General features: G+C 41.4%; 1 protein-coding gene across 2 annotated transcripts in view; it reads right to left on the bottom strand.

Annotated features, from left to right (window-relative positions):
* Positions 1–19,023, bottom strand: part of LOC127580868 (chemokine-like protein TAFA-2) — a 76,218-nt gene that overhangs the window by 34,117 nt on the left and 23,078 nt on the right. The window lies entirely within an intron of this gene.

Genomic DNA, 19,023 nt, shown 5'->3' with positions numbered 1-19,023 from the left:
GAGGTATTCCAACCGTGGTCTCACCAAAGGTCTATATAATTGCAGCAAGGTTTCCTTAATCTTGTGCACACAAGATTGCATCTATCACCCTCTTTCTCACTCACTTAATAAGTCTCCATGCCTCTTTGCAATTTCTTTGCCTCACCATCACAGCTTACTTTCCCACCTAACCTTGTACCATGAGAAAACGGAACCCTCAGCCTCCTCAATTATGACTAGCTAAGCTTTGATCCCAGTTGTTAAACCTACCTGATAACCTCTAAATGAATCGTTTATTCCAATTCTCTGCTTTTTGTTTGTTCGCATTCCTAAATCCAAGCTAATACATGACCCCCTTCCCCTCCCCCCACCCCCCCCCCCCCCCCCACCATTCCCAGCATTAGGGAGGGAATTCTAGAGATGAAAGCATGAACAAAAAAGGTGAAATAGTGGAGACTGGGAAGGTACAGAGGCCAGAATTGGTGGAACACGGAGACTGTGAAGGTTGCAGAAGGTTACAGGAAAGGACATGGCCACAGTCATGAAGAGATTAGAAGACGCAAATTTTCAATTTGATTAATTTTTGGACCAGGTGCCACCCAGACATTATCCAGTCACAAGGAGGGTGCTGAGCCATTGACAGATGACTCAATAGTTCTTGCTTTGCCCAAAGAGAAACATGATGTCAGATTTCAAGAATCCAACCAACAATTCATAAAAATATCAGTGTATTTGAGTCACTGTACCTATATTTGTTCATGATATCATCAGTATTGAATATGAAATCTCAGTGGCACAACATAGCTGCAAAAATAACTTGCATAACATTATTGTACAATATATATTCCACTTCAAACCGAGAATGGTTCTTTGTAACCAACTGGGTGCTTTTGATGTGTAATGTTTTGAAGCCCCTGCCACAATGTAAGAAACATAGCGTCCAATTTATGCGCATTCAGGACCTACAAACAACAATGAGACAAATAATCTGCTCCAGCAGCATTGGTTAAGGGATGAATATTGACCAGGACACTGTGCACAACCTCCCTGCTCTTTCTAATATGGCTATAAATTTAATTACATTCACCTGTGGGAGCAGAGGGGGATTTAGTTTAACTTGGTTTCCCATCTGCACCTCCAGCAGTGCAACCTTTGCTAATCACAGGCACAGAAAGAGACCAACAACAGGAAAGAAACTGGCGATTACTTCGTAAGTTCATGAAAAATCTTCCACAAAACAAGTTGCGTTGTCTCCTAAAAATAAAAATGGACCAATGAAATGAAGCTAAAATAAGAAATAATTGAAGAGCTGATTCTGAAAGGCCAGCATAATTTTCAGTTAATATCTCACAAACTGGTTATGCTGCTGCAGATGGATGGTTGTCAGTGGCAACTCCTCATAGACCTCACACTGACTGACTGAACCAAATGCACGGATTCAGGAGAGCCGGCTGGGGTTGCATTCACTTGTGCGTGGTTCAATTAGCAACTGTGTCAATCACAGGTAGGACTGTCTCTGATCAATTCCTTATATCACTCTCCACCCCCCCACCCTACTAACCCTGATTCCTTCTGTCTTTTATCATAGAACTTAGAACAGTGCAGCACAGGCCCTTCAGGCCATCATGTCTACATTGACCGTGATAGCAACTTAAACTAATCCCATCTGCTTGCACATGGTCCATATTCCTCTATTCCCTGCCTGTTCATGTGTTTGTCTAAATGTCTCTTAAACATTGCTGTCGATCTGCTTCTACCACCTCCCCTGGCAGCACCTTTCAATGGAGAAAGCTCTCTCCCAATTTATTTATACCTATGCGTTCCCAACCCCAACTGTCTAAACTTTGGCCTTCCAGTTGATATTACATTTCTGCCACGACCGATCTACTGCATCTTCAACCCATATTTTTGAAGTTTGGTCCCCACTGAAAATATGACCCTTTCTCAGCTTGGTTACATCTCCATCTCTGCTCTTGACCTAAGGGTTTCAGACTTGAATCAATATGGTGGAGAACAGATTCAGCAATGCGCTGTCAAATCTGACTAGACCACATTAAGCAGCACATTTGCTTTTACTTGTCAAAACTACTCACTCTTCCACGATCACAGTGTAACATAATGGTTTCTCCTGGATTATTTTCTCTATTGCAACCATTTAACCACTGTCTAACTCTCCACCTTCACCTCAAACAAAGGACCTGAAGAGTTCATGGGCTCCTTTGCCACTAAGAGTGGGACTAGCTAATCAGCTGCTGCTTTCCTCCTTTCCATTAGCTCCTGGACAAACCTTTAAGGTTCCACCAAAACCTTATCCCCAAACTCAGGGTTAAGCAATATTTTGAGTTTAAAATTCTTATCCTTGCCTTCAAATCCTCTTGTGGTCCACCCCTAACTATCTTAGCAATTTCCTCCAGCCTTTAACCCTCTGAGATAACTGCACTCCTTCAAGGTTCATCTATTGGCAGATGGACCAAGATCCAGGAGGCAGAGATTTGAAATGGAAATCAAGAATTATAGCAGTGGGGTGGGGGGCAAGATTTAAGGAGAAACATTTTCACGTAAAGAATGGAGAAAATCTGGAACTTACTGCCCAGTGCAGTAGGTGGAAATGGTGTCAATCAAGGCTTTAAAAAGGGAATTGATACCAGAGGAAGATCTTAGACAGCTTGCCCCATGAGTATAGGAATGGAGGCTAAATAGGTTGCTCAAAAGAAAACCAGCACAGGTTTGATGGGCTGAATGGCCTTTGCCATAACAATTCTAGGATTCTGATCACTTCCTCATCCCTGGGATTAGTTGGTCCACAATTGGCACAGCTAAGGCCCTAATTCTGTAATTCTCTCCTTTAGCTTCTCTGCCCCTTTTCCTCCTGTAAGATGCTTGCCAGAGCCTATCGCCAATCAATCAGCCGTAATTTTATGTGACTCCTATCAAGTTTTGTTTACAGTGCACACTTAAATGTTTTGCTATGTGAAAAGTGCTGTATAAATACAGATGTTGCTGTTTAAAGTCATTAGAAATAAGACATAGAACATAGAACAGCACAGCACAGGAGCAGGGCCTTCAGCCCACGATGTCTGTGCCAAGCATGATGCTAAATTAAAACAATCCCTTCTGCCTGCACATGATCCATATCCTTCCATTCCCAGAAAATTCACCTGCCTGTCTAAAAGCAACTCGAACGCCACTATCATACCTGCTGATTAAATGACTGATTAATTCAGTTATGTAGAACCTTGGTCCAATTGTACCTGCCTTTACTTCCAGAAGGAGTGATGGTTCCTGGAAAGGGTGCAGAGGTTGTTCTCCAGAATTATACCAGGCATTTAATTATGCTAAATAAACTAGGCTTACATTTACTTGAAGTTAGATAGATTGAACGGGGTATTTGATCGAAGAGTTTAAATTATTAAAAGGATTCAATAAGGTAAGTATAGAGAATCAATTTTCTCTGTTGGGTAAAATCAAAAACAAAGCAACATAATCCTAAATTTGAGCTAAGCTGTTCAAAATTGAAATTGGGAAACTGTTTTTCACACAACAGGCTGTGAATGTTAAGGGACAAGGCAAAATCTGACAGACTTTTGTTGAATAAAAGTATCAACAGATATGGAACAGAAGCAACATACAGATCTGTTATTTAATTTAACGACAGTACAAAATGGATGATCTGAATGTCTTCCTACTGTCCCCACTGTTGCTATGTTTGTAATTTCTCAGGATAAAAAAAAACAAGATCCATGGTATTAGATTCACCCATCAAATTTCCTTATTTCACTATCAGAGTAATGGCCAAGAAACAAAAGTCAATAAAAAAGCTACTAGGTATGTTTAAATTTATTTCAGTACTAATTTTTATGCTGCATAAACAGCCAGGATTAAGTGCCATTAGACTACTGACCTTGACAAAGTGATGATGGGTCTTCTTGTACCACTGCAGTCCATGACATGAAGATTCCCCCATACTGAGCTTCAAGATTTTGATCCAACGATCATGATGAAATAGCCAATGTATTCCCAAGTCAGGATGGTTTGTGACATGGAGCAAGACCTGGAGGTGGTGGTGTTTCCTTGTGTTTGTAGTACTTGTCCTTGCATGTCATGGGTAGAAAGTGCTGTTGAATAGGCTATGTTGAGCTGGTGCAGATCATGCTGTAGATAGTGCACTACTGTTGGATGGATGAATGTTTAAGGTAATTATAGAAGAGGCATTGGTGTACACCGGAGGTGGAGGAAGATTAACTTACTGTATTTGATCATGTTTATGGGAATGAAGCACACACAGAATAGAATCAGTCTGTTCCTGCTCCTTTCTCATCCACCACCCTGGTGACTTGACTATTTTTAGATATCTGAGGCACCTGCCTGACATTAATATCTTTAATATGTGCTAAGTAAGTTCCACTGACATAGGTCGTGGGGGAGTTGGAGGGGAGATGTAAGTTGGGATCCTGATTCTCTTGCATCCATTTTACACTATTGTACTGTTAGCATTATCCCACAATGTCCAACACACTGAGTAGATTTCAATTTTTAAATGAGGAATGAAAGAATTTGCAGTTTACTCTAAAGCACTTCACAATGATTTGCTCTTGAAACATAGCCATGGCTGTTTTGCAGTTAATTTGTTCACAGTAAGATCACACAGGGATCAAAGATAAATGATCAGTTCTGTTTTTTGATGTTGGATAAATGTTATTCAGCACACTTTTAAAAATGCCTTGAGGTCTTGCTACAGATATCTGAGCTGCCTGGTGGAAAGGCAGTCTCACCCTAAAGGCATGTATCTATGCCAATGTAGCAATCTCTCAGACTTACACTAAGTAGTGAGCTTGAGTTGTTCCAGCACCTGACTCACGTGACTCAACTGAGATCGTTCTCCGTAGATGAGAGAGGTTGTGAAGAAACTTGCTTTTATTGAAAGGAGTAAGGAGTATAAATAAAAGTAGGGAAGTTTTGATGCAACTTTACGGGGCACTGGTGAGATTGCATCTCATAGAGTCACGGAGTCATACAGCATGGAAACAGACCCTTCGGCCCAACTCGTCCACGCCGACTGTGTTGCCGAGTGAGCTAGTCCCATCTGCCAGTGTTTGGCCCATGGCCCTCTAAACTTCTCCTATCCATGTACTTATCTAGAGGGATTTTAAACGTTACTAATGTGCCTGCCTCTACCACTATTTCTGGCAGCTTATTCCAAATATGCACCACCCTTTGTGTGAAGAAGCTGCCCCTGATGTCCCTTTTAAATCTCTCGCCTCAGTTCTTAAACAAGTTTTTCACTGTACCTTGGTATAAGTGACAATAATAAACCAATACCAATACCTATGCCATCTTGTTTTTAGCACCCCCTCCCTGGGAAAAGGCGATGTGCTTTCACCCTGTCTATGCCCCTCATGATCTTATATACCTCAATCTCCTACATTCCAGGGAATAAAGTCCTAGTCTACCCAATCTCTCCTTGTAACTCAGGTCCCCAAGTCCAGGCAATATCCTGTAAATCTTTTCTTCACTCTTTCTAGTTTAGTAACATCTTTCCTACAGTAGGGTGAACAAAACTGTACACAATACTCCAAGTGCAGCCTCACAAATGTCTTATATAACTCCAACATAACTTCCCAACTCCTATACTCAGTGCCCTGACTGAAGGCCAGCGTGCCAAACACCTTCCTCACACCCTTTCTACTGGTGATGCCACTTCCAGCGATCTATGCACTTGCACTCCTAGGTCCCTCTGTTCCTTTACAATTCCCAGGGCCCTACCATTCACTGTATTAATCCTTCCCTGGTTTGATCTCCCAAAATGCAGTACTTCACATTTCCCTGGATTGGAAGCCATTTGCCAATCCTCAGCCCACATATCCAGCTGATCAAGAGCCCCCTGTAATTTTTCATAACCTTCTACACTATCTACAACACCACCTATTTTCGTATCATCCGCAAACTTACTAACCATGCTTTGTATATCACATCCAAATTGTTTATACAACTGGAGAACTGCATACTTAAGGAATGATATACTTGCGTTGGAGGCAGTGCAGAGAAGCTTCACTTGACTCCTGGGATAAAGGGTTGACGCATGAAGAGAAGTTAGGCCTAAGCTCAGTGGGAGTTTAGGACAGTGAGAGGCGATTTTATTGCATTATATACGATTCTGAAGATGGATGCAGAGAGAAGGTTTCTCCGAATGGAGCTACCTATAGCTAGGGTGCATCATTTCAGAATAAAGGCTTTCCCACTTAATACAGAAATGAGGAGGAATTTCTCTCAAAGGATCATGAATCTTTGGAATTCTCAGCTCCAGAGAGCTGTGGAAGCAAAGTCGTTGAATATAATCACAGCAGAGATTTACAAACATTTAAACTACAAGGGAGTCAAATGACATGGGGAGAGAACAGCAAATTGGTGATGAAGCCAATTTTGAATCAGCCCTGATCTTATTTAAGGGCCAGCTGGCCTACTCCTTCTCCCATTTCTTATATCTGCGTTCTAACATTCTTAATAATGTTCAAAATTACAAGGACTGTGGATGGGGTAAATAAGAAGAAATTGCTTCTACAGACCAACTGGGAGGGAGGCTTTATGATGCTTGGCTTGAGCAGGAGATGAAGAGAATAGTAATTTCACCTTGAAGATCTAGAATGATCTTCTTGAAAGCAGCTTCAATAGAAACTTTCAAAAGGGAACTGGATAAACACTGAATAGGGGAAAAATTGTGCAGTTATGGCTAAAGAGAACAATAAAACTAACTGGATATCTCTCTCAAAGAGCCACCCTTTGCCATATTCTACACCATATAGTTCTGTGATTCTGAGTCTGAAGCTGAAGGAAGAGTTCATTAAATCCCATCCTGTTCATTAAATTCACGTGGCATGTTTACATTAAACAGGATCGAAAAGAACAGCCAGTCATGTCTATGCTGGAGGTAAAATGGCATTTTATCATTTCAAATGGAATGCAAAGATTAATATTGGAACTTTCCACTAATTAACTTGTCAGTTCAGCCAAATGTTAAAAGAAGCCAAAAGAACCCATAATTAGATAATGTGCCTGGTTTTCAGTTCAGTAATAGTAATTATCATTAAAATCATTAATTAATAATCAGAGTTAATGGGCTGCAAATGTTACCCAGCATTTAACCTTTTGGTAACTAATCAGCAGAGCTTCTTCCTGTCCTGTGCTTTTTAACCTGTAGATTTATCATCTCAGAGGAGTGACTCTTATGTTACAATTCAACCCTGTAATGACCTCTGCTGCTTCAACATCCAACATAGGATCACAAATTGTCAGATGTGAGCAAAACCCTAGGCTCAGGAAGATATTGACCCATCCAACGTATCTTAGTTACTTCATCACAGCATCCAACTGGTTCCCATTGGCTCCCCAAACCCACAGCTTCCACCACACAAAAAGACAAGTGCAGAAGACATATGAGAGCACCACCCATCTCCTCAACAGCAAACAATCTGCCGGAGGAACTCGGCAGGTCAAGCAGTATCTGTGGGGGGAAAGAAATTGTTGACAAACCGGGTGGAAACCCTGCATCAGGACCCAAAATGTTGTCAATTCCTCTCCTCCCACGGATGCTGCTTGACCTGCTGAGTTCCTCCAGCAGATTCATTGTTGCTCCAGATTCCAGCATCTGCAGTCTCTTGTGTCACTACCATCTCCTTGTTCTACGTCAGGACCCACACCACTTTAACACCATCCTTCATCACTTCACAGCATAGACTACAGTATTCAATACATTATCAAAGATTGGTCAATAAACACCTGCCTTGAGAATGAAGCTCGCATCCTGAGAATGAACACTAAAATAAAGAACTTTTGCATCTTCCTTCTTTCCCCACACTCAGGCAAGTTACTGCCAGCAGGATAATCAAACAATGTGTTCTCTCTATAAGGGCACCTGTAGTGGCCTGTGCGAAGAGAACAAACAATTGTGTGTCTCCTTAACAAACAAACTGAAGAATGGTTATTAAGCACCATAGAGCCTGAACCAGGGGAAAAAAAACTTAGTGGTTCAAATTCAATGTAAAAGCACATATGGAAAGAACAGGGGTGGGGGGAAGGAAAGAAAGATTTAATTCAGAGAAAGAGAAAGAGGGACAGAAAAATATTTTTTCTTAAATCTCCAATAATTAAACTACACGTTAAAGGTAATTTTAGAAGAAGTTTTTTTGGCAGTAATTAACATTTATCATACTTTTAAAAAGGGTACATAGGGCTTAGTCTATGGGATTTGTACAGGACCTCACACCATACAACATATTTCAATGAGCACACAGATGTGAAATACCTACTTTTGTGGAGCTTACCAGAAGAACAAGGCATTAGGACAGCAACCTCTGTATTTTTGCCATTAACTGTACGGTTCCACACACAAAATTGAAAACTTACTTGCACGGAAGGAAGCTATTCAGCCCATTGGGTCTATACTACTCCTAACAGAGCAATCCCATCAGTCCCATTCCCCCTTCCTTATTTTCCTGTAGTCCTACAACTTATTAACTTTCACATGTCTATCAACTCTCCTTTGATTCTTTTGCCACTCACCTACATTAAGAGATAATTTACATCGGCCAATTAACCCACCAGAGTATCTTTCAAATGTAGGAGGAAACCAGAGCAACTAGTGGAAAGTCACAAAGTTACAGGGAGTACATGCAAACTCTACACAAACTAGAGCTAACATCAAAATCGAATCCAAGTCCCTGGAGCTGTCGGCAGCAGTACTAACTCCTGAACCACCATTGCCTCTTGATTTTCACATAAACGTCAGTGAGCCTGGTTAACATCAGACCTTCTTCACAGGACGAGGCACAACTCACTGCAGCTCAGTTCTCGGAGGGGTCAGATAACAGGGATGGTTAACAGGATTTGTAGGTCGGTTGATTCACCAACATTTCACCGAGTTTCAGTTTCAAAAAGGAGTGGGTTTCATGGAAGTGGGAGGGGGTAGAACTAATTTTACTCGAGGTCCGTAGAGAGGACAGTTTTGAAAGCTCGATTCATGAGGGTTTTTTCTTGCAAGCAACCTCCCCCAGTATCCAGAACCACTATCACAGAAAACCAGCAAATATTATCCTTGTTGCCACACTCACTATTGAAACAAAGGCACCCTAAGGAGCACAAGGGCTGAAAGTTAGCCAAAGCTGGATATGATGCATTGATGCCATGTTGCTTCTGGACATCCCTAGTGAGGCCTGTAAAGAATTATCATCACTGCAGGGAATTGCAGCCTCTGGTGGCAGGTCTCAGAACTACACCATCGTCAAGTTCTGTAGTGTTGATAGTCTTTCCAATTTGAATACTATCGATGTCTTTACACAATGTAAGAAGAGTTCAAACTGTTGAATAAGTGAGCTGTTACAATAGTGGATCGGCTGAGCATTGCTTCAAACCTTATATTTCAATTGACAGCATTACCAGCAAGCAGACACAGAAAGCAGCAGCAACCAGCTACTGATTGACACTGCAGGCTTAAGGCATGGTAGGAACTTTAGCTGTTAATCAATTAAACACAGATAAAAAAAATCCAATGCTTTTTTTTTAATGAAGAGTCCTGTCACTCACAATTTCATTTTGTTTTCTTTATTTGTGTTAATTGATAGCACTCTTCCCTCTGAGTCAGAGATTAGGGACTCCTAGTTCTGCTACTGGATTTTAAGTGCAGCTTGACACCCACTGCAATGTTGATGGGGTGCTGCACTGCCAGAGGTGTCATCTCCTGAACCCTCTGAGGCAAATATAAAAGATCCCTCATCACTATTTTAAAGAAGAGCCGGAGAGTTATCACTAGTGCCCTGGCTAATATTTATCCCTCAACCAACAACAATAGAACAGATCATTTGGCAAGTTATTGCTGTTTATGAGTCCTGCTGGGCACAAAATAACTGCTGTATTTGTCTGTTTAACACAACTATACTTCAGAAGTATTTACTTGATCATTAAGCATTTTTGAGAGATTCCACGGATTTGAAAGGTGCAATATAAAGACTTTCTTTCCATTTTGATTTTTTAAATTGACTCCTTACCTCTTGAACCTGCCCATTAGTTATCAAACATTCCATACATCACCATTCACTCGCGGAATTAAAAATAAATCGACATTTAAATATTCATGTCAAAGGCTGTAAAGATCTCCAGTTAAAAGCTGATCTCACTGTGACATGCTCAGCACGTTCCTCAAATATAAATTTATTTAAAGAGTTCGACCTTTATGTAAAAAAAACCCAGGGTTATGATTTATGATGTGTCATTGAAGGCTTGCTGTGTCATTTTCAACTAGTCAAAAGCAAATGGCTTTAGTGAGACAGAGTGAAGCAAAATTGAACTTATTTTTATACAGCTTTGTCTGCAGAAAGAATCCAGATTTCATCAACTTAATTTCCTGTTCAGGGGAGATAGACTTTTAATTAAAACAGCAAGTTTAAGATGTTGGACTAATCAGACAGCCATAATTACAGCAAGGATATTAGTGAGGTAGGAAAGACAATCTACACCAATGAAATATTGTTTGACCCTTCAAAGAGAATAGTAACAGCTAGACATGCTACTAGCACTGAGCAATGGGTGCACACGTTATAATGATCTTGGCAATTCCATCAGCACAGAAGGAAGGCTGAATTATTGAAGGGCATAAATTGCGCTTCTGTTACCCAGCCTGTATTTGCCTCCTCTGCTTCCTGATCAGAGGCTGTGACAGAAAAAGCAGAGACTCTCATTGCTTCTATCCCTACATATAACTCTGCATGAGGAACAGGAACTTACTGTGAGTTGTTTGAAGTAGTAACAACCATCAGGAAACACACAATTAAAGCAGCAGGGATAGAGCAAATATAGCCCATCAAACCTATGCCTTCCTCCCCTCCACATGAGGCATTTAGTCTCATCCCATATTGCTCACTTCTAGACCTTTCCATATCCCACCTGCCCTAACCAATACTCAATGAAATTCAAAAGGAATTTGAATTTATATCACACCATAGATGCTGTAAATAGAGTCATAGAGTCGTACAGCATGGAAACAGGCCCTTCAGCCCATCTGGTCCATGCTGACCAAGATTCCTGTCTAAGCTAGTCCCATTGGCCCATAATTGGCCCATATCCCTCTAAACCTTTCCTATCCACGTACCTGTCCAAGTGCCTTTTAAAAGTTGTCGATGTACCTGCCTCAACCACTTCCTCTGGCAACTCATTCCATATACAGACTACCCTCTGGGTGAAAAGGTTGCCCCTCAGGTTCCTATTAAATCTCTCCCCTCTCACCCTAAACCTATGTCCCGAAATAAAAATCTGAATCTGAAATCTAAAATAAAAACAGAAAATGCTGGAAAAAAAATCAGCAAAGCAGGCAGCATTTGTGGAACAGTTAACGGTTCAGGTCTGGGATCCTTTGTCAACTCGAATAAAAGGTCCTGGACCTGAAATAGCAACTTTGTTTCTTTTTTGATTGATTTCCCCTGGACCATGCCATCTTCTTGCAGCTACCACCAGGCAAGAGGTAACGAAGCCTGAAGTCCCACACCACCAAGTTCGAGAACAGCTTTTTTGCAGGTTGGTTCAAGAACCGAATGGTTGAAAGGAACACTACAATCAACGTTGGGTTTTTTTGTTCTAATTGTGTTTTTTCTTGTAAAAATTCTGTATAATCTATGTTTAAATAATGTTTTTCTTGTGAATGCTGCTTATCTGATGCTATGTGCCTGTGATGCTGCTACAAGTTTTTAATTGCACCTCTGCGTACATGGACTTGTACAGATGACACTAAACTCAACTTTGACTTTGACTTTGACTTTGCTCCCTGACGCAGGTTCAAGTCCCATCCAGTGAGTGGGTAAATAATACGTGCTTACACCTCACTGTGCATTACTGAGGGAGTGCCACACTACTCAGGTTGCAGTCTTTAAAATGTGACAATAGGACTGATCCTCTGCCTGCCTTCTAAGGATGTAAAAGATCCCATGGCACAGAAGAGCCAGGATATTTTCATCATCTGGTAGCTATCAATTGCTGGTTGTGGGATCTAGCCCTCCCCAAATTGACTGCCTATATGTGACTCCACTTCAAAAGTACTTTGATGTTTCTAAAACAGCTTGGGGTCAAAAAAAAATGCAATCTAAAGTTTCCACAGAATGCAAGTTTGTTAGAGCTTTGCACTTACAATGACTTAACTCAAGGTGCTGTTAAACCGTAGCTAGCCAGGAGCATCATTGTTAGCTCAGCCAGAGAGATAATCCTACCTCACCATTTGAGCAGCTATGCCTGTTAAGTTTGCATTAAACTCAATGTAAAGTGCCTACCATTTTTATGATGCCATAAACAAGCCTCTCAACCCACCTACTGGCTGTTGAGTCAGGTGTAGATTTGCCAGCACTCTAGCCCTGCAGTTTCCAGGAACAAAGGGTTAATTTCCTGGACACTGCAAGCAAAAGCCCAGCAGAAGATGCAGAAAGGCCTCGGTTTGTTCTAAATAGTGTGGCAATTAGGAAAAAGGCTGCTCAACTGGAGGATGTAAAGCAGGGATTGATGTACTTAAACCTCCAAGGATACATTCAACCAGAATTGGTAAGCCAAACGATAATCTATGGCTCTATGAACTATCTTTCTCTTAGTAGAGGTGGGAAGTCAACAGCAGCAGAACACAACATGAAACCTCTGGGTGACTATTGGGTAAAAAACTGGCAACTCAAACTAGTACAAGTTACAAGACAAGACTGGGCCCCATCCTTTTAACTTTCTAGGTCCTCAAAATATGGTCACCATATTGTCTGAGCAATTGTTTTACATGAGGCCAGAAGGCTGGAAATTTTCCTCAACACAGAAATTGACAACTACAATGACTGGCAAACCTTCAGGCTCTAAGCAGAAGAATACCCACATCTGTTGGGTTCAGTTGGCCAATGGTCATCTTTGCAATCAGTTACAAAAGGGTTCAAACAAGGTAAAAGTAGAAACAATGGGATTTATGAGGAAGACCAAAATTAGGAGGTCACCACTCATAAATCAATAAAGAATTCAGATGAAAACCATTTAAGCGGAGCCTGACTAAAGTGTAGATCTTACTGCCAAAGGAAACAGTTGTAGTGAAAATCTCAGTCACATTTGAGGGGAAGTACATGAGGGAGAGAGAAATGTGGTGATAGTGAGATGGATTAAGGCAGGAGGAGACTCATGTGGAGCACTGATTCTGAAGAAGATCAGTTGCATTTTTGAACTATTGTTTTTTTTCCTCCTTCCTAACCACTAAAAGCTTATTCTTATTGTCACACCAGATTCTCACCGTAAATGTTTAAAGGGAAAGAAGGTCTGTTCATACAGCAGAGAAGAGTGAAGCAGATGCAGAGATGGAGGCACAGGATCATGGAGACATCAATGCCTATAAGATTCAGAATCAGAATCAGATTTATTATCACTGACTTAGATGACGTGAAATGTGTTGCGGCAGCAGTACAGTGCAAAGACATAAAATTACTATAAATTACAAAAATAGTGTTAAAGAAAGGAAAAATGGGGTACTGTTCATGGGTTCATGGACTGTTCAGAAATCTGATGGTGGAGGGGAAGAAGCTGTTTCTGAATCATTGAATGTGGGTCTTCAAGCTCCTGTACCTCCTCCCCGATGGTAGTAGCATCAAGAAACATGACCTTGCATTACAGACAAACCTTGCTTGTTTCTGATTTGTATGGAGGTTTTTAATTCTCTGTGAAGCATAAACTCAAGCATATGCTAATTGGAACATAAGACCTGTTCTGTAATTCTGTAATTTCAGGCGTTTCGAAAAATTCAAATTCTTACAACTGTGAACTTTGAACTCCCATTTGCTGGATTGCAAATCAGTAACAAAACCGTTTCTCCACTGCAGCTGCATTAATGAGTTAGAAATCACTGAATGTGAGTACTGAAAGCATCAGTTTTTTTTATTATGACAGGGCTCTCAGAACATTTTGAATTTTGACACTTGAGTAGGTGCAGATATTGTTATTCTGGAACACACTCAGTGTGAATCTCGCTGTCGCTTTTTTTATTTGGTAAAATTCATCATTGTTCCAAACCCACACCCTTTTATCTCCAAAGCTTGGCAGCTTGGTCTGTACAGTAAGAGGAATTGTCAAATAAATTCAGTTAAAGTATTCACACCTAGGAACATTTGACATATCTCAAACAAATAGTTACAACCACGATTAAAGAAAATAAACTCTTACATAAGACAACAGCAGAGTATGTCCCAGAAAGTTTCATTTTAATAAAATGAAGAGCTTCTGGAAATGCTGATAGAATAAGAAGAAAGAAAAAAAGGACTAGTGTTTTTACATTGTTTTTCATGACCTCAGAATGTCAGAAAGCACTCTGTAGCCAATGAAGTGCCTTTGGAGTATGCTCACTGTTTTCATGTATAAAATAGGGAGAAACCGTTTTCACACAAGGCCAGCGGTAGGAACATTTAGCATTGATCATACAATGTTTAGTTTCAATTGCGACTCCTCAGATAATGAAGCAATCTGAATAACATGAGGGCTTACATTGATAAGTGACAAGTATCTAGAAATTGTGCCTGTTAAGCTGCATTAAACATTCAGGTCGAAATGGGTCAATGAAGGAGTTGTTTGAGGATCTGCTGCTGGGAAATACAATACCCCACACGGGCCAAGATATTGTGTGCTACTGAACAGGAATTAAATGGTAGAGCTCACAAAATAGATCATATACCTGAGCCTGATCAAAATACAGGTTCTGACTCACTGTGGAAAGAGGGCCTGGAAAGATGATGCAGGGTTCAGGTCAGGATTGTAAATGTATGGGGCAGGGTGATTGACAGGGGTCCGAGCAAGTTTCTTATGCAGGAATTTGTGGGTGTGAAAGGGGGATTAGTATTCAATTAGTATTCAAGTAAAAAAAACTATGAGGTGGGCTGTTGACTATAGTTAGTGGGGTGGGTTGATGATCAGATATGGGGTCACTAGTTTGGGGATCTGGCTCGACAAATGGGTGAGGGAATGAGGGAAAGGTCATGGGCTGGTAGACCACTGCAGCCACTCACCAAGGCTTCTTCCACACCACCTCGCAAAGCCATGACCTCTAGCATCTAAAAGTCAGGGGCAATGGGCAAATGAGAACATCACCACTTGTAAATTCATCCTCAATTCACAAACTACTGGACTTGGTTCCCTCATCATTGTTAGTTTAAAGTTGTAGAACTCACGGTCCCACAGCACAGTGATCGCATCCCCATCATTGGACTGCAACAGTTCAAGAAGGCAACTCACCACCACCTTCCCATGAGCAATTGGTGAACAAGGCACCAAGTGCTGCCCTAGCCAGTGATGCCCAAGTTTGTAGATGAATTTGAAAAAACCAGCAGAGGGTCAGTACCTGATGATGTTTTATTCAGCAAGTTGTTATGATCTGGAATGTTCCATCCAAAATCATGACAGAAGAAAGCGAGACAAAAACTGGATCAATGCTTGAAGAGGAAAAGTATTCCAGAGATACAGGGGTGTAGATCAAGCTGGATAACTCTAGGAGATGAAACAGCAAGGATGAGCTGTATGTTTTCAGTATTGTGTGCCATTTAATTTCACAGAATCATTGAACAATAGAATTGTTACAGCAAAAGGCTATTCAACCAATCAAGTCCTTGCTGTGTCCAGTCATTCCCATTCCCTGTTTTATCCCCAGTATATTCCTCACATATCTGTCCTTTCAAACCAACAAATGAATGAATGAGTGCCCTGATTGACTCTGTTTCCATCATCCTTATGGGCACTGACTTACAGCTCACAACCATTCCCTGCATTGAAATATTTTTTCTACATACACACCCCAACCCAACCATCATAGTGATAGAGCAAAAAACAAAATGCTGGAACAACTCAGCACGTCAGGCAGCATCTGTGGAGGGAAATGGACAGTCGATGTTTTGGGTCAAGACCCTTCATCTGGAGCATATCTGCACCGTGTAATGAATTGATCTGTACGAACGGAATGCAAGACAAGTTTTCCTGGGCAGGCACGGTAGTGTAGCGGTTAGCGTAATGCTATTACAGCACCAAAGACCTGGGTTCAATTCCTGCTGCTGTCTGTGAGGAGTTTGTACATTCTCCCCGTGACTGTGTGGGTTTCCTCCGGGTGCTCCGGTTTCCTCCCACGTTCCAAAGACATACGGGTTAGGAAGTTGTGGCATGCTATGTTGCGCCAGAAGCATGGCAACACTTGCAGGCTGCCCCCAGAACACTCTGCACAAAGATGCATTCACTCTGTGTCTCGACGTACATGTGACTAATAAAGATATCTTATCTTATATCCCTCCACAGATGCTGCCCGAGTTCCTCCAGCATTTTGTGTTTTGCTCCAGAAATTCCGGCATCTTCAGTCTCTTGTGATAGAGTTGTACTGCACAGCATCAGGCCCTTCGGCTCACCACAACCATGCCAACCTTTTGGCCTATGTATACTAATCCATCTTGCCCACATTAGGTCCCTATCCTTTTATGCCATGCCTATTCAAGTGCCTGTCTAAATGTTTCTTAAACTTATTGCATTTCATTCCACCACCTCCTCTAGCAGCGAGTTCCAGATATCAATCACAACATTTGTTTCCACTATATAATTTTTTAAGGGATAACAATGAAACAAACACACATGCAGCTGAAGCCTTGAGACTCCAGACCTCATTGTAAATAGAAGCACAACACAGAGTAATATCTGATTGACTAGAATTCCAAGCTATTTGTTTTCAACACCTTACTAATGATCCAATTGGTTGATACAAGCAGTTTTCACTGCGAGTGAAAATGAGTGATTTTGTAGAACAAAGGGCATTTTAATATCAGTGGAAAATGGCTGGAAGGGAGATAAGGGGATATTTTCAAAGCACAATGCCTTGTACATCCAAATGGGGGTTCTAGTTGGATACCACTTGGGGGTGTCAACTAGTGCATCCATTTGTGAGCTACAGTTTTGCCACTGCAAATTTCAGCAGTTCTTGAGGCTCAAGTACTTAAGCGGAGCTGAAAGGAGTTGTTTTCTCAGTGGTGGAAAACATGCCACCCAACACTGACACTTTGGTCCGTCTAGGCAAGTATGTTGCGGGGAGGGGAGGGGGTGGATGGAGGCAGGGGTCAAGGCCATGAACTTATAGGTTGTGGATCCTAGGGGTCAAATTGTGAGCGCGATAAGTAGCCAGAGAGGGGACATGTCTGACAGAAGGACAGGGACCAAGAGCCGGGGATGAAGAGGTAACTGGCTGATTATCAGCAACTGGGGTTGAAGACCTGGGTCTTGGTGGTGGGGGCAGCCGCTGATACCGTCGGGGAGAAAGGCGGTGCAGTTGGAGAGGATGGGAACCACTGGGGCCAGAGAGTCAGAGCCTTGAACAGCAGGAGATCCGAGGGCTGTGGCTGATGAAGCCTAGGCCTCAGCAAGGGGTTCAGGAGCCAGATTGCGCATGTACAGAGGCCATTGACATAGTTAGGGGCTCTGGAAGGTGGTGAGGGTAGTGAAGCACCCAAAGATACAAAGGTAGGCATGGGACTTGCATTAAATTAGTAAATTGGTTTATTATTGTCACATGTACCGAGGCACAGCGAAAAACTTGTTTTGCATGCCATCCATTTCATTACAACAGTGCATTGAGGTAGTACAAGGGAAAACAAAAACAGAATGCAGAATAAAGTGTTACAGTTAAAGAGCAAGTGCAGAGCAGGCAGAAAACAAGGTGCAAGGCCATAACGAAGTAGATTACAGGATCCCAAAGCAATGCTGTGGTACATATCCCCAGGACAATTCAGTCTAATTTTCCCCACAATGCTCCAAAACGAACCATGCATGGGGAAATTACATCAACCTACATGTTACTGATGTGAAATATGTGTTAGGGAATTAAAAGTAGTTCAGTCTAGGAAATGGCCAGTGAAGTCTCCAGTGTGATGCAAAACAACCTGGAAATAGTCATTATCATATTTCACTCCAAATAAAGTAAATTTTCAGTGCATTATCCTGTTGCATTTCCAGGCCAATGTGTGGTTATGATCTGGATGGTACTGTTGGCTTCAGTAGTAACTCAAAAAAGTGCAGAACATGGGAGGGATTAATTAGATACCTCTTTCAAAGAGGTGGCACAGGCATGATGGGCTGAATAGACTCTTGCTGTGCTCGAAGACTTCATGTTGAATCATTAGTTTCTATGAATATAAATCATCTTTCATGCAAGCTTCTTTGTACTTAGTGGACAACTGTTCTAATTTAGACCATTAGGGTACAAGCAGATGTAGTTGGGGGCCTGGGGAATAGGAACCATTGGGAGCCAGAATCAAGAACCATTCAAATTTATGATCATGATGCACAGAGAAAGTGTAACTACACATGATCCCTGTTCTTTTTTACCCAGCACAGTTAGCCAATAAATATCAGCCATATTGATTTATTCAAGTTCTAATAGCTGGGGCTTTGAATTCAAGGAATGAATCTTAAAAAGAAACAAGATGTTTCTCCAGCCCGATCAACTACTCCACTGCAATCAATAAGGATATCCAGCCCTTGATAAGATGAATTCCTTTTTAAGAACTACTCTGTCACTTGTATAATAATAAGGTCTGAGTCTTCGCTACAGTGGAGCTGAACTTCACTGCTTGGCTGATAAATGTGAATTAAAGATCTCAAGTTTAAGACATGGAAAGCTAGAAACTCATCTTGTTAGACCATATGTGACACAAGGCAAAAGATATCTTTGCAGAAGTTCTGGTGAAGGCTTATCAGGCTGCAAATAGGAAGTGAAATGAACCCGAGGCACGCAGCAATTTGCAAACCTGTCTTTCCACAGGACTCTGGACACAAACTGCTCTGCAACTCACAGACACACAGATAGAATGCCACCTATCAAAGTCAGCAAAACAAAAGCACCATGGAAAAATATAAAAACAATGCTTATCTGAAGCAAAACATAAACTAGCAAGAAGGATACATTGGAATCACTACTCGGAAGAGTAAAAACACAGCACAAACTATCTGTTGCAACAGTGAAAAGGGAATAAGATGCAGGCT

Source organism: Pristis pectinata, chromosome 20 (assembly GCF_009764475.1).
Source record: "Pristis pectinata isolate sPriPec2 chromosome 20, sPriPec2.1.pri, whole genome shotgun sequence".
Lineage (NCBI taxonomy): Eukaryota > Metazoa > Chordata > Chondrichthyes > Rhinopristiformes > Pristidae > Pristis > Pristis pectinata.
This window is presented reverse-complemented; position numbering and strand designations above follow the sequence as displayed.